Source organism: Phoca vitulina, unplaced genomic scaffold, assembly GCF_004348235.1.
Source record: "Phoca vitulina isolate PV1807 unplaced genomic scaffold, GSC_HSeal_1.0 scaffold14, whole genome shotgun sequence".
NCBI lineage: Eukaryota > Metazoa > Chordata > Mammalia > Carnivora > Phocidae > Phoca > Phoca vitulina.
Genome location: NW_022589717.1, coordinates 33,113,896 through 33,128,893, shown reverse-complemented (window position 1 = coordinate 33,128,893; position 14,998 = coordinate 33,113,896). Strand labels below are relative to the sequence as shown.

At 37.1% G+C, this 14,998-nt stretch overlaps 1 long non-coding RNA gene across 1 annotated transcript in view; it reads left to right on the top strand.

Moving 5' to 3' along the window:
- The window catches only part of LOC116637508, a 52,424-nt gene that overhangs the window by 35,851 nt on the left and 1,575 nt on the right, over positions 1–14,998 (top strand). Inside the window, exons 2-3 of the long non-coding RNA XR_004300494.1 lie at positions 12,017–12,108; positions 14,285–14,497. This is a non-coding gene — a long non-coding RNA (uncharacterized LOC116637508). The remainder of the gene's footprint in view (positions 1–12,016; positions 12,109–14,284; positions 14,498–14,998) is intronic.

The following is a 14,998-nucleotide window of genomic DNA, read 5'->3' as shown; positions in this document are numbered from 1 at the left end:
ATGTGTTGAGGAGCCATTGCAGATTTTCATGGGAAACCATTTTTGAAGGTTTTTAAAGTTAAGATATGGAGCAGACTAAAATGCTCTGAAATTTTTCACAAGTTTTTCTATCACATCATATCTTCTCCATCTTGTGTTATTAGAGTGGCCTTATGTTTATTCCTCATGAATTTAATTTGGTTTCTGTTCAGTAGCCTGGCCTATTGAGATATGCTTGAATCCGGATTGTTCTCGTTATTTTCATGCCCAATTTTCAGTCATTTGCAGATATGAGGAGCATATTTTGAACATCTTCACTCTTTTTTCACTGCAATAGCACAGAAAAAGTCCAAGCTCTGTGATACTTTACTAGATTTCCCTTTATGTTGACCAGGTGTCAATAACCAATTTTCACTGGTGTCAGTCACACAATGTGGCTCAGTTTCACCTAATCATAGTGTGATTGTTCCCTATTTTATTGAAGCTGTGTTCTAGAAGAGTCACAACACACTTCCAGAGTTTTCTTGTGACTAATCTCTAGAACTGGCAAAGTCCCCAAACAAGAACTGAAAAGGCAGAGAATAAAGTTGGGATAAGGCGAGACTGGGAACCAGGCTTTATTCCAATATATATGATCTTACACAACAATAGAGTTTTGGAAGGACAAGTACATTTCCTCCTAGAATTAGGTAAATGTGGTTAGCCAACTAGTGGTCCTTCAAAGATGTTGGTGCACTAATCTCTGTTAACTGTGAATATGTTAACTTACATAGCAAAAGGAACTTTGAAGATATAATTGGGTTGTGTATCTTAAAGTAGGGAAATTATCCTGGATCATTGGAATGGGCTCATTCTAATCACATGAGCCTGTAGAAGCAGAGAACAATCTTTAGCTGGAAGAAGGCAGAAGATAGATATGTCAGAAGGGGTATCAGAGAGATTCTGAGCATTAAAATGTTTTGACATGCCATTTCAGGCTGAGATGTAAGGGTTCACTTGCAAGAATAGGGGAGAAGCTACTTCTGGGAACACGGGGGGTCCCTAACTGACAGATAGTGGGGGAAATAGGGGCCTCCGTCCAACAACAGAAAGGAATCAGATTTTTAACAACCTGAATGACCTAGGGAATAGATTCTTCTATGGAGCCTCTTGATAAGAACCCAGCAGGGCAACACTTTGATTCTGTCCTGGGAATCCAACCCAAAGCACAAGAACAAATTGAGCCAGCAGACTATGGTGTACAGACCAGTGGAAAAAAAAAAAAAATGTGTTGTTTAAAACCACTCAATTTGTGTAATCTATGTAGCAACGATAGAAAATCAATACAATTAATATCTTTAATAATTTTGATATGAAGTTTAGTTGATTTTATGTAAGCAAAATGACAATAGTGATTTCTTGAAGTTAAGCTTTTACTTAATCACATCAAAATTTATTGATTGTTATTTTTATGTTACATATTTACTAACCTAAACTAAATTTTTACTTGTGATCAACATTAAATATGGGTAATATTTGCTAGGCTTCAGTTTTATGGGAAAATATTTTCCCTTATGTTATATCAAATAGTTATGGAAATTGAAGGAGAATGGAATAGTTTGGTTTTATCATGATCGGAACAGTTTTCATAAATAAATGACCAGTTGCAGTTAAAAGTGTTCTTCATTTGGGGCACCTGGGTGGCTCAGTTGGTTAAGCGTCCAACTGTTGAATTCAGCTCAGGTCAGGATCTCAGGAGAGTGAAATCAAGTCCTGCCTCAGGCTCAGGGTGGAGCCTGTGAAAGATTCTCTCTCTTTCTCTCTCTCTCTCTCTGTCTCTCCCCACACCTCCCTCTCTAAAAAACAAAACAAAACAAAACAAAAAAGTTCTTCATTGAATGTCAGGACATCTGGGTTCTTTGATGACTGTGATTCACATCAGCTAGTGTCCTTGAGTAACTCTCTGATCTCTCAGGATGCCAGCAGCCTTGTCTGTAAAACAGGAGAATTCGTAAAAATGATCTGAAAGACCCTTGCCAGCACTGAGAGCCTGTAGTTCTGGGAACAGTGAATTCAAGGACAGGTGGGGATTGACAATAAGAAATGGAAAAGGGGAAACTGTTCTTACCTTATCTTTCTTAGAGAGTGGTTGTGAGGATAAAAATAATAAAAACAAAAATATTTTCCCTTTCTACCTTCAGGTATTTTCCATCTGGGATTAGATTTTAATTCATTTGGACTAGCCAGGTGCTCACTTACTATCCCATTGTCTTTCCTGTGCTTCAAGTCCCTCCATATGTTGTTTACTCCACCTTTCTGATTTGAAAAATGTTTAACATTTGCTTAACAGAACCGAAGCAAACACAAGTTTTGATATTTCCCTTCTGTTGGTCATCCATTAACATTTATTTTATTCCCAAATCAGTGAAATCTGTCCTTTAATTTTTCTGTCTTCACATCGTTTTTAAAATCTTTTAAAACATTTTATTACATTTCTTTAAAAAAAAAAGTCTTTGTTTCATTCTGGAGATACCCTACCTGAACCAGGGACAATAGCCAATAATACTTTTTAGATAGATATTTACTGCCTGTTTTTAAAATATACCCAGTTGCACCTTATCATCAAATACATGTAGCTACAAATGGGGTTGGCATTATATTATGCAATGAAAACATGACCAATTTGTTAAGTTAAATGGAAAAAAATTAAATAATCTCAAATGCCTGAATCACTTCAAATTTTGAAAACTAAACTATTATAGAATTTTATCGATTAAATTAAATTAATATCGATGTAATTTTGTACAATAGAATAGATTGCCTACAGGGGTCTGGGAAATATTGTTAGACTTATTTAATTATACAGCTGCTTAAGGTCGAGATATTGTGCTGCAGGAAGTGTGTAGATTAGGATAAATAGAGACCTAAGGGATTGGATTTTTTTCTAAATCTGGATTATAATGGCCGTGTTTGTAAGATGTTATTTTTTCTCAGGATCTTGTTTCTTGTTAAGTGTATGTGAAATTTGGGCTAAATGTTTAGTGTATTCCTCCTACAGCCTGCTTGCTGTTTGAAACATGGGAAAGACCCTCCCTTAATACCGTTTGCTATTGTGCTAAGCAGTATTAAGGGAGGGTCTTTCCCATGTTTCAGAAGGAGCAGCCTAGAGCATACCAGGCTGTGGTCAGGTTCCTATAGCTGCATACACCACCTACTTGTTCATTCCTAGCACTTGACTTGGGCTTTTATTCGATATAAATTTTCCTAAACTTCCTGCTAGCAAACCTTTACATGAACCCTAACAACTTCTATGTGTATGTGGAAAAGCATCCCTTCCACATGTAGCACCCTTCCCACGCACTAACCTGTGCTTTGGAACTTCCCTTCTTACCTCTCACTACTAACTACCTCTCCTTTCCCTAAGTTTTCCTTTTCTACCTCTTATTTGGGTTTTTTCTCAGACCTTTGCACATGCTTAAGTTTCTCACATCTTTTTTTTTTTTTTTTTTTTTTTTTTTTTTTTTTTTTGATTTTTTCACATTTTTATTTTTTTCTTTTCTTTTTTTTTTTTTTTTTTTAATTTTTTTTATTGTTTAAGTTTCTCACATCTTAAATCTTTTCATTTCAGCTACTTCTTATTTCTCTCCTTATATCCCCAATCCCCCAATTTGGTGTGTACTTTCTATTTTTCTATTTCCCACTCCTCCTCAATCCACTTCATTATGACTTCTAATAGCACCAGTTCCTTTCTAAGTGGTTAAATGCACTGGAAATTTTTCCAGAACTCATTTTATTCGACCTCTCAGAGGCATGGGACCCTGTTGGTAACTCATTCCTTATTGAAACTCTCTTCTCTTTTCCCAACTATATCCCCTGGCTTTCTCCTATCTAACTGGCTGTCTTGTCTCTTTTGACGGTGAAAGCTCTTCTGGTAATCAGGTACTGAAATTTCTCAACGCTGTGTTCTGCACTCTCTCCACTTTTCTTCATATGTATTCTCCCTACCTCAGACTTCAGTGACATGTGCAGCATTTCCGCATGGATGTTCGAAGGGGATGTCAAATTCAAAATGTCTGTGACCAAACCATACTCTTTCCTCCCACATCTGGTCCTTGACTGTGGTTTTCTACCTCAGACAATCACTTCACAAGCCATCCAGTTAGTCAAGCCAAAAACAGGAGTTATTTTTGGTGCATCCCTTTGTCTCACATCCTATGTGTTTTTCCCCTCCTGAATATATTTTTGAATCTGCCATTCTCTATACTTCTACCAACTGCACCCTAGTCTGAGCCTCCATCTTCTTTCTCCTGAACGACTATTTTGGCCTCCTGACAGGTAACCCTGCATCCATCCTGCCCACCTTCCAATTCTTTTACATATTTCAGCCAGGGTACATTTTCAAAATAGACATTTTTACTACCTTTGATCATGAAACTCTTTACTTATTCTTCATGGCAGGGTAAAAAATCCACAATTTTAAATATAATTAAAGCAGATATCTCTTTATGGCCTGGTCCTTGCTTACTATGTAGGTTTTATCTCATATGATTCTACTTACTCTTTCTTACCATACCAGATTTTTGTCCATCTTTTCACTCCTGGAATGTTACAATTTTCCTATAATACTAACAGTATCACTGAGCACATTGTTTCTCTGACTGTTGTTTTTTCTTCCTTCTCACCCCCATAGGTAACTTTTACTTACCCTTCAGCTCTGACTGTCAAAATATCTTCCTCACTGTGCTTTCATGGAATCATATATTTTGTGTTTTTTTTTTTTTCTCCTCATTTGGTGTGGCAGCTAATCTCAGCTTGTACTTACACAATGATTAATGTGACCACTGGAATAACTTCTCCATCCCACTGGATTGTCAAGCCCATGAAAGTTGAAAATAAATCAACTTTTGCTTATAACTGAATCTGTTGTTTCTAGGTTCTCAATAAAATTTTTTTTTAAAGATTTTATTTATTTATTTGACAGAGAGAGATAGTGAAAGCAGGAACACAAGCAGGGGGAGTGGGAAAGGGAGAGGGAGAAGCAGGCCTCCCGCTGAGCAGGGAGCCCAATGCGAGGCTCGATCCCACGACCCTGGGATCATGACCTGAGCCGAAGGCAGACGCTTAAAGACTGAGCCACCCAGGCGCCCCCCAATAAAAGTTTTTATATTGATTGAATGATTCTTGTCATCCTTAAACTATAACCAAAATGCAAATTTCTCCATACCTCTGCAGTGACTTCAATTATATTTTTAAGCTTTCTTACCCACCATTCTCCTAGTACTAACTCCTCACTCCTCCTTGTCAATGCTTCCTCATTAGCTTACATTTCCAATAAATATCCCTATACTCTTTACCCCTTCAAAATATTTCTTCTACCTTTTTGACTTATTGCTACTTCTTATGCATCTAGGAGCTGGAATCTGCTATGAATAATTTTAATGCAATTAAGATAGGTCTAAAACATTGATTTTGTAAGCCTCTGTAAAATTCTCTGCCCTTTTTGTTAAAGATAACCAACTACATCACCTTCTTGTATTTTCCATTGTTGTCATCTGTTGCCCTCCGGGTCATTCCCCAATATTTTCCAAAGACTTTGAATTCCATTAATTTATATATTCGTGTAAAATAACTGATGAGTTCTTCTCATGCTCTGGACTCTGAGGTTGAACTATTAAACAACACATAAAAGACCCAGCTGTTACATGGCAGTGAAGTATGGGAGAGAGAACATATGGTCAACAGACAAGAAAATTGATTAATGGGTTATCTTCAGATAGTCAAGAAACTAAGAGGGAAAATAATGCAAGGTGGTTCAGAAGAGACTGAGGGAGATATTTAGTTTAGATTATTTGGATGGTCTGGGAAAGCCTGTGAGGAGGTACATGGGAACCTAATATCCTTGAGGCTAACAACTTTCACAGTTACATTGTGGAAGTGGTAAACTTTTAAAGCCTGAGCCCCAGTAAATGAGTCTCCAGATGACTTAAGGAGTGGGGATAGGGTACACCTCTGGAGCTTCTGTTGTTAACATATATTTGTCTTCTTTCCTGCTTCCCAACCACTATACACAGAGATACACAAACTAGATGATTTCAACCTTCCCTATGTTTTTGCCTCTTTGGAATGATCTAAACCTTGGGGGAAGGTGGAGGAGCCAGGGGAAAGCTCAGATGGTTCAGTCTAAGCCCACTGGCTCAGGACAGACAATGATCTGAGAGGAGCAATGTGGCATTCTAGAAATCTTTCCCTATCTATTCCTCTTCTAAAATGCCTGCCTTTTTTCTGCTTCCAGCATCCCATCCTGGCCCCATCCACAAGAGGAATACCACCACCTTCTGGCTCCTCAAGAGATTTTCCTCTAAGTTCCTGTGCATGTGTGTGTGTGTGTGTGTGTGTGTGTTGGGTATGTTGTTAAGGGTTCTATGACTTATTACTTCCCTTTGGTTTCTCTGACATCTCTATGGTTGAATCAGAGTGGAAGCTGCCAGCTTGTAGTTCACTCTGTAGTTAAAAAAAGTCTACCAGTTACCTAATTGCACATGAAAAATAACACAACACAACACAAAACAAAACGAAAAACCCTTCTTAGTCCTATTTTTACTTGACCTCGACCTCTTTGTAAGATTTGAGTCTGTTGACCACTCTTCCATTTCTTAGGACTCCCCCTTCTTAAAGATTCCACTACACCATTCTCCTCTGATCAATGGTCCATCCTATGTGTTTCTAGATAAAACTCAATGTCTTAAATATAACACATGAGACTCTTTTAGTCCTCTCCACCATGGCAGACACATTCACCTCCATACTGTACCCATGGCACAATCCTGCTTGAGTCATTAGTCACCAATATGTGCCTTGTATCAGTCTCTTTCTTGGCTATCTTGTTTATCACATGCTGTTCCTTCTGCTTGGATTATCCCTCTTCCCCACCCCTCTCTTTCCCATCTCCTCAGCAAACTCTTTTCTTTTCTAGGGAAAACAAAGACAAAAAAGAAAACAAAATAGCATTTGTATTGCTTGCATCATCTAGCATGCCAGAACTCTTTCCACTGTTCCCATATTTTGACTTTTTTTTCATGTTGCTCTAGTGTTTAGTTTATATCTTGTCTTGTGACTCTATGATTAAATTGTGAGCTCCTGCATGGCATGGGCTTTGTTCCTTCAACAATTTGGGGTATATACTAGTTAGTTAATAAACATCTGTTACATTAATAATTTAAAGAACAATAAATGTTTGCCATGGGCAAGGTTCTTATAAAAATAGCTAGTTAGTATATTGATAAAGTAATTTTCATAGAAAAAAATGTGGTTTCTTTTTGTTGTTGTTATTAAACTTCCACTTTGTAGAGAACAATATTGCCAACTTACTAATAGATTAGAGCCCAAAGTTCTGGATTTTTCAGAAGCATAGATAATGTTAGAACAATAAAAAAATTAGATGTCATTGCAAGGCATTTGTTTATTTTTATGAAAAATATTTGCTGTACACACGGATTTTATATTGGCATATTATAGATACTATTTAAGTACAAATGTTCCTTGACTTACAGTGGGGTAAAGTCCTGATAAACCCATTGTATTTATTTATTTTTTTATTATGTTATGTTAATCACCATACATTACATCATTAGTTTTTTTTTTTTTTTTTTTTAAAGATTTTATTTATTTATTTGAGAGAGAGAGAGAGCGAGAGAGAGCACATGAGAGGGGGGAGGGTCAGAGGGAGAAGCAGACTCCCTGCTGAGCAGGGAGCCCGATGCGGGACTCGATCCGGGGACTCCAGGATCATGACCTGAGCCGAAGGCAGTCGCCCAACCAACTGAGCCACCCAGGCGCCCTACATCATTAGTTTTTGATGTAGTGTTCCATGAGTCATTGTTTGCGTATAACACCCAGTGCTCCATGCAGTACGTGCTCTCCTTAATACCCATCACCAGGCTAACCCATCCCCCCACCCCCTCCCCTCTAGAACCCTCAGTTTGCTTCTCAGAGTCCATAGTCTCTCATGGTTCGTCTCCCCCTCCGATTTCCCCCCTTCATTTTCCCCTTCCTGCTATCTTCTTCTTCTTCTTTTTTTTTTTTTTAACATATAATGTATTATTTGTTTCAGAGGTATAAGTCTGTGATTCAACAGCCTTACACAATTCACAACACTCACCATAGCACATACCCTCCCCAATGTCTATCACCCAGCCACCCCATCTCTCCCACCCCTCCCCACTCCAGCAACACTCAGTTTGTTTCCTGAGATTAAGAATTCCTCATATCAGGGGCTCCTGGGTGGCTCAGTCGTTAAGCGTCTGCTTTCGGCTCAGGTCATGATCCCAGGGTCCTGGGATCTAGCCCCGCATCAGGCTCCCTGCTCGACGGGGAGCCTGCTTCTCCCTCTCCCACTCCCCCTGCTTGTGTTCCCTCTCTCGCTGTGTCTCTCTCTGTCAAATAAATAAATAAAATCTTAAAAAAAAAAAAAAGAATTCCTCATATCAGTGAGGTCATATGATACAAGTCTTTCTCTGATTGACTTATTTCGCTCAGCATAATACCCTCCAGTTCCATCCACGTCATTGCAAATGGCAAGATTTCATTCCTTTTGATGGCTGCATAATATTCCATTGTATATATATACCACATCTTCTTTATCCATTCATCTGTTGATGGACATCTTGGCTCTTTCCATAGTTTGGCTATTGTGGACGTTGGTGCTATAAACATCGGGGTGCACGTACCCCTTCGGGTCCCTACATTTGTATCTTTGGGGTAAATACCCAGTAGCGCAATTGCTGGGTCATATGGTAGCTCTATTTTCAACTTTTTGAGGAACCTCCATACTGTTTTCCAGAGTGGCTGCACCAGCTTACATTCCCACTAGCAGTGTAGGAGGGTTCCCCTTTCTCTGCATCCTCGCCAACATATGTCATTTCCTGACTTGTTAATTTTAACCATTCTGACTGGTGTGAGATGTGATAAACCCATTGTAAATGGAAATATCATGAGTCAAAAGTGCATTTAATATGCCTAACCTATCAAGCATCATAGTTTAGCCTAACCTACCTTAAGTGCGCTCAGAACAGTTACATTAGTCCCCAGTGTAAGTTTTAGTTGGGCAAAGTCAACTACCACAAACGTATTAAATAAAGCGTTGAATATCTTATGTAATTGATTAAATACTGTACTGAAGGTGAGAAACAGAATGGTTGTGTGGGTGCAGAATGGTTGTAAGTGTATCGATTGTTTACCCTCATGATCACGTGGCTGACTGGAAGCTGCCACTGCCCAGCATCACAAGACAATTGTACTGCATATCACAAGCCTGGGAAAACATCAAAATTCAAAATTCAAAGAATATATATTGCTTTTGCACCGTCATAAAGTCAAAAATTGTAAGTTGAATCACAGTAAGTCAGAAACTGTAGTTTCCGTTAGATGAAGTTTCAGGAAATTTGTATAACTGAGCAAAACAGAAGAATCCACCAAAAATAAACATACCTGACTTTCAGCTACTCTTCCCCTTTTAAAAATCTCAAAAACAATTTAGAGGAAGATAAAGTGCCAATAATACTGCAAAGGAGGTCATTCATTCCTACACAAACAATTTATCATGTGTTTTTGTGTTTGAAAAATAAAGTTGATTAAAAAAAAGTCTTTCCTGGAGGCAAATTAACCAGAACATTCCTTCTTTCTCTACCAAGGTGGATGATATACTACCACTATAGGGACTGTTAAGGAGGCTTAAAGTCCAAACAAACAAAAAGATCACTTATAATTATGTTAACTCCTTTTCCTCTATCTACTTGATGTAATATTTTTTGTTATTTTCTTAAGGTTTATGAAATATTAATTCTTGCTAGTACCATTCTAAGAGGCTCTGAACACATTATTTTTTAAATAAAAGGTAATTTCCCTTTCATTAATGCCAAAAAGAATTAACTACACTTTATATTTGATTCAGGATTAATCAGTCATATTTTCTAATAGACATTTATTTTGATTAAAAGGTAAAAAAAATATTAACCTGGAATAATTCCCTCTTCATCTGATATGCACTCTCATCATGTCAGTGAACTTAGCTATTTTGCATCCATAAAACTACTCCTACTTCAGTTTCTATTACTTTTCTGCATATTTGACAATTAATACTTTATTTCTTACTGCTACCTAAGGCTGCACTAATTTTCTTGCAGATGAGGTTTGTCAGTCTCGTTCTATTTTTATCCCACTGGAGAGGGACTTACTGGTGTTTCATTTGACAAGCTTCCTGATCTTCAGCACGGTCCCAAGGTGGTTTATGTGAAGACAGATACAAAAGCAAACTCATTTTAAATCTGTATCCTGTTAGAAAGCAGTGGTTATTGCTAGAATTTTAAGGGTTCATTTTCAAGTTCTTGCCGCAGATGGGTATGAAGTCTATGTGGTTATGCTGATTTTGAAGGACTGGGAATATTACTGAATGATGGTGTAGTTTTTGCATCAGAAATGAAGGCTCATAAATCCTATTTGTCTAATTTATCTGTGCGGCTTTTCTGCTCAGCTTCAGTTAATATCATTAAATTCTTATCTAATTATAATGCAAGCAAACTGACTGCCAGAACCAAGACTGTGTCAGCATTTTCTTTGCAAACTTCTAATCTCAAAGGTTTGGAATAAACTAACCCCAAAAATGATATTGGCTGATACACCTTAGAATGCTAATTCTCACAGCCAAAATGAGTTGTGTGCTGCTTCTTATTTGGAAACATAAATAAGACTTTACTGTGGTTGTTTTAAATACCTCAAGATAAGCTTATGTATGAGAAATATGATTATTTTTATGGCAAAGATTTCTCATGAGAGGCTGTTTTCTTTTTTATATCTGAAAGACATCATCAGTTATTTCTATAATCATAACACACAACCTTCTCCTTCCTGGTGTGTTCCCTATGTCTCAATCAGATCTCTCATGTCTTTTCAATAGAAGTCCTTTGAAAATTTCTGGGGTGGGGGGTGGCATTTCTAACTATCATGTGTGATAAAAGTACAAGTAAAAATTGCTGTAATCCAAAAGTGCAGGTTTGGTTTGTTAGTTGGTCTAATGTCATCCATGGAAGTCGTGAACATATCGTGAGCTATATAGATTGTGCTATTTAAACTTCACATGAAATATTTAAAATTCTCTGATTATTTTTATTGAGATATATTTAATAAAACAATGCACAAATCTTAACTGGTCAGTACAAGGAGTTTTACAATAGCATATGCCATATTACCACCACTTACAGCAAGATTAAGAACTTTTCTTTCCCTTCAGAAAGTTCCTTGATACCCCTTACCAGGCAATTATTCTCCAATGCTCCTTCAACCATTATCCAATTTCTTTCCTGTTAGAATAATTTGTTTGTTTTAGAAATTTTATATAAATAAAATCACACAGGAAGTATTCTTTCTAGCTCTTTTGTTTCTAGCAAGTCATTGTGCTTATCATTCTTTTTATTACTGAATAATATCTTATTGTACATGTATAAACCTTCTCTTGGATGTCTGGGTCACAGACCAGGTGTAAGATTAACTTTATAGATAAATATCAAATAGTTCTCCAAAAAAGGTTGAACATTTTATACTCCCAACAATAATGTATGAAAGTACCAGTTGCTGGACATTCTGATATTTGATTTGGTCAGTCTTTCAGATTTTAGTCATTCTAGTTGATAAGTAGTTGTATCTCATTGTGGTTACAATTTATATTTTTCTGGGAACTAATGACATTAAAAACCTTTTTATATATTTATTGTCCATTCATAGATATTCTCTTAAAAACTGTTTAAGTATTTTGCTCACTTTTGTCACATTAATTTTTAAATTATTAATTTGTGCTTTTTATATGTTCTGGAAGTAAGTGCTTTGTTAGATATATATACTATAAATATTTTTCATAGGTTGTAGCTTGCATATTATTTTCTTTTCATGAGCAGAGCAGAAATTTTTAAATTTTAAACATTTGTAATCTATCAATTTTCTTTTCTTCTGGAATTTGTGTTTTGTTGTTGTTGTGTTGTCAGTCTTAGAACTCTTTATCTTCCCTTAGGTTGTGAAAATTACCTGTTTTCTTCTAGAAGATTTACAGTTTCATGCTTAGGTCCAAGATCCGTCTTGATCTAATTTCTGGGCATGAATAAGGTGAGAATCAAGGTTCATCTTCCCCTCCCCCATCAATATCCAGTTGTGCTAAGAACATCTGTTAAAAAAATTCTTTACCTGATGAATGGACTTAAATCAATTGTCCAGGGTATATTTATGGACTCTCTATTCCTTTACGTTCATCTATTTATCTATCTTTATGCCAATAAAACCTTATGTCTTCACGATATATATAGTAGTAATTCTTGAAGTCAGGTATTTCAAATCCTTTAAATTTGAACTTTGTTTTTCTTTTCAAACTTCTTTTGGTTATTTAAATTGTTTTGGCTGGGCGCTTGGGTGGCTCAGTCGTTAAGCGTCTGCCTTTGGCTCAGGTCATGGTCCCAGGGTCCTGGGATCGAGTCCCGCATCGGGCTCCCTGCTCATCAGGAGGCCTGCTTCTTCCTCTGCCACTCCCACTGCTTGTGTTCCTGCTCTCACTGTCTCTCTCTCTGTCAAATAAATAAATAAAATCTTTAAAAAAAAATAAATTGTTTTGGCTGTTCAAAGCCCTTTTCTTCCATTAAAAAAAAATGTTTTAGAATATGTTTGTCAATTCTTAAAAAAACAAACAAACACTCATTAGGATTTTGATTGAGATTGATACTAATCTGTAGATCATTTGGAGAAGATTTGACATCAGTGATAGTTAATTTTATGTATCAACTTGGCTAGGCTACACTGCCCACTTATTTGGTCAAACACTGGTCAAGATACTGCTGAGAAGGTATTTGTGGGTATGATTAACATTTAAAATCAGTTAACTTTAAAAGTAAGTCAGAATACTTTCCTTAATGTAAGTGGGCCTTATCCAATTTATATGAGGGTCTTAAGAGTAAAGCCTGAGATTTTCCAAAGAAGGAATTTTGCCTTAATATTGCAACATAGAAATCTTACCTGACCCTGCTGGCCTGCCCTGTGGATTCCAGATGTAAGAGCCCTCACATTATGTGATCCAGTTCCTCAAAATAAATCTCTCTCTCTCATACACACATATATACACACAGATATACATACATAAACATGCATATATATACACATACATATATATATGTGTATATATACATATATGTGTGTGTGTATATGTATATGTGTGTGTGTGTATATATATACACGGTTGGTTTTGTTTCTCTGGAGAACCCTGAATAAATTGATTTTTGAATGTTATTTATTTATTTATTTATTTAAATTTTTGTTTTTGAGAGAGAGAGAGAGCATGTGTGAGCAAGGGAGGGGCAGAGAGATTGGGAGGGAGAGAATCCCAAGCAGGCTCCACGCCCAGGGCAGATCCCAACATGGGGCTGGATCTCACGACCCTGAGATCATGACCTGAGCCAAAATCAAGGGTCAGATACTTAACCAACTGAGCCATCTAAGAACCACTTGAATTTTATTTTTTAGTTGTGGGTTAAAGAGAAGTTCAATTGGTTTTCTGTAATAACATTTTTTTCCTTTAGTCATACTATTTTCAGTTAGTTATAATAATTTGTAGATTGTTTTGAATTTTCTATGTACTGCACCAGTTATCTGATTATTGTTGACAGGAATTTTGTTACACTTTTTAACAACCTAATGGACTTTTAATACCTTAGCTATCAAAATAATAAACATATGTTTCATGCAAAAGCTTTTTAAAAGATGGTATTCAATACTAAGCTGCTTATTGTACAAGATTAAAAATGATAATCTCCTTATTTATAAGTAAATACATCTGTCAGTATTCCCATTTTCATTTTTATTGTGTAATCATTTGTGACTCCATGTGAGGTTCTGCCTGTTCTTTGTTTGTGAGGCTATTGTTGTTGGTTTGGCTTTTCTTTTCTTTTTTTTTTTTTTTAAGATTTTTTTATTTATTTGCAAGAGAGAGAATGAGAGACAGAGAGCATGAGAGGGAGGAGGGTCAGAGGGAGAAGCAGACTCTCCGCTGAGCAGGGAGCCTGATGCGGGACTCGATCCCAGGACTCCAGGATCATGACCTGAGCCGAAGGCAGTTGCTTAACCAACTGAGCCACCCAGGCGCCCCTGGTTTGGCTTTTCAATATGCATTCCGAACCCCTTCTATCTATGCTCCAAACCCTTTTCCTTCAGAGACCAGAAAACTTAAAACTACATTTCTTAGCCTCCCTTGAGTTCTTTCTGAGACTTAGATTCTACTACTCTGTTGTATACTCAATAGGTTTGGATTTGGAACTGAGTCATATGAGGAAAGACCTAGAATGTGGAGATCTATTTTGCTGCTGTGAGACACGGTGGAGGCATCATTGTCCAGGAGGAGGCAGGTGCACAGCCAGCTTCCAAATTTAGGCTGGCTTCCTGATCCAGTGGCCTTTGGATCCAGGCAGGAGCAGTGCAGTTCTGAAGCCAATAACGTTTTTGTGTGTGTTTTAATGTAAGTATCATATATTTAGTTATTTTGATTTTTTAAAAATTTTATTGTATTATGTTATGTTAATCACCATACATTACAGCATTAGTTTTTGATGTAGTGTTCCGTGCTTCATTGTTTGCGTATAACACCCAGTAATTCAATAGCTGTCACAAGTAGCTGCTTTCTTGGCAGCAGAGTTTGACATTGCATGGTATTCTTGATAACTCATTTTAGAGTCTCTATCTGTAGCACTTCTTTTTTTTTTGTTTTAAAGATTTTATTTATTTATTTGAGAGAGAGAGAATGAGAGAGAGCGAGTACATGAGAGGGGGGAGGGTCAGAGGGAGAAGCAGACTCCCTGCCGAGCAGGGAGCCCGATGCGGGACTCGATCCAGGGACTCCAGGATCATGACCTGAGCCGAAGGCAGTTGCTTAACCAACTGAGCCACCCAGGCGCCCTCTGTAGCACTTCTGAAGAATCTATAACCATTTACTATTTCCTTCACATAGCTGGGATGGATT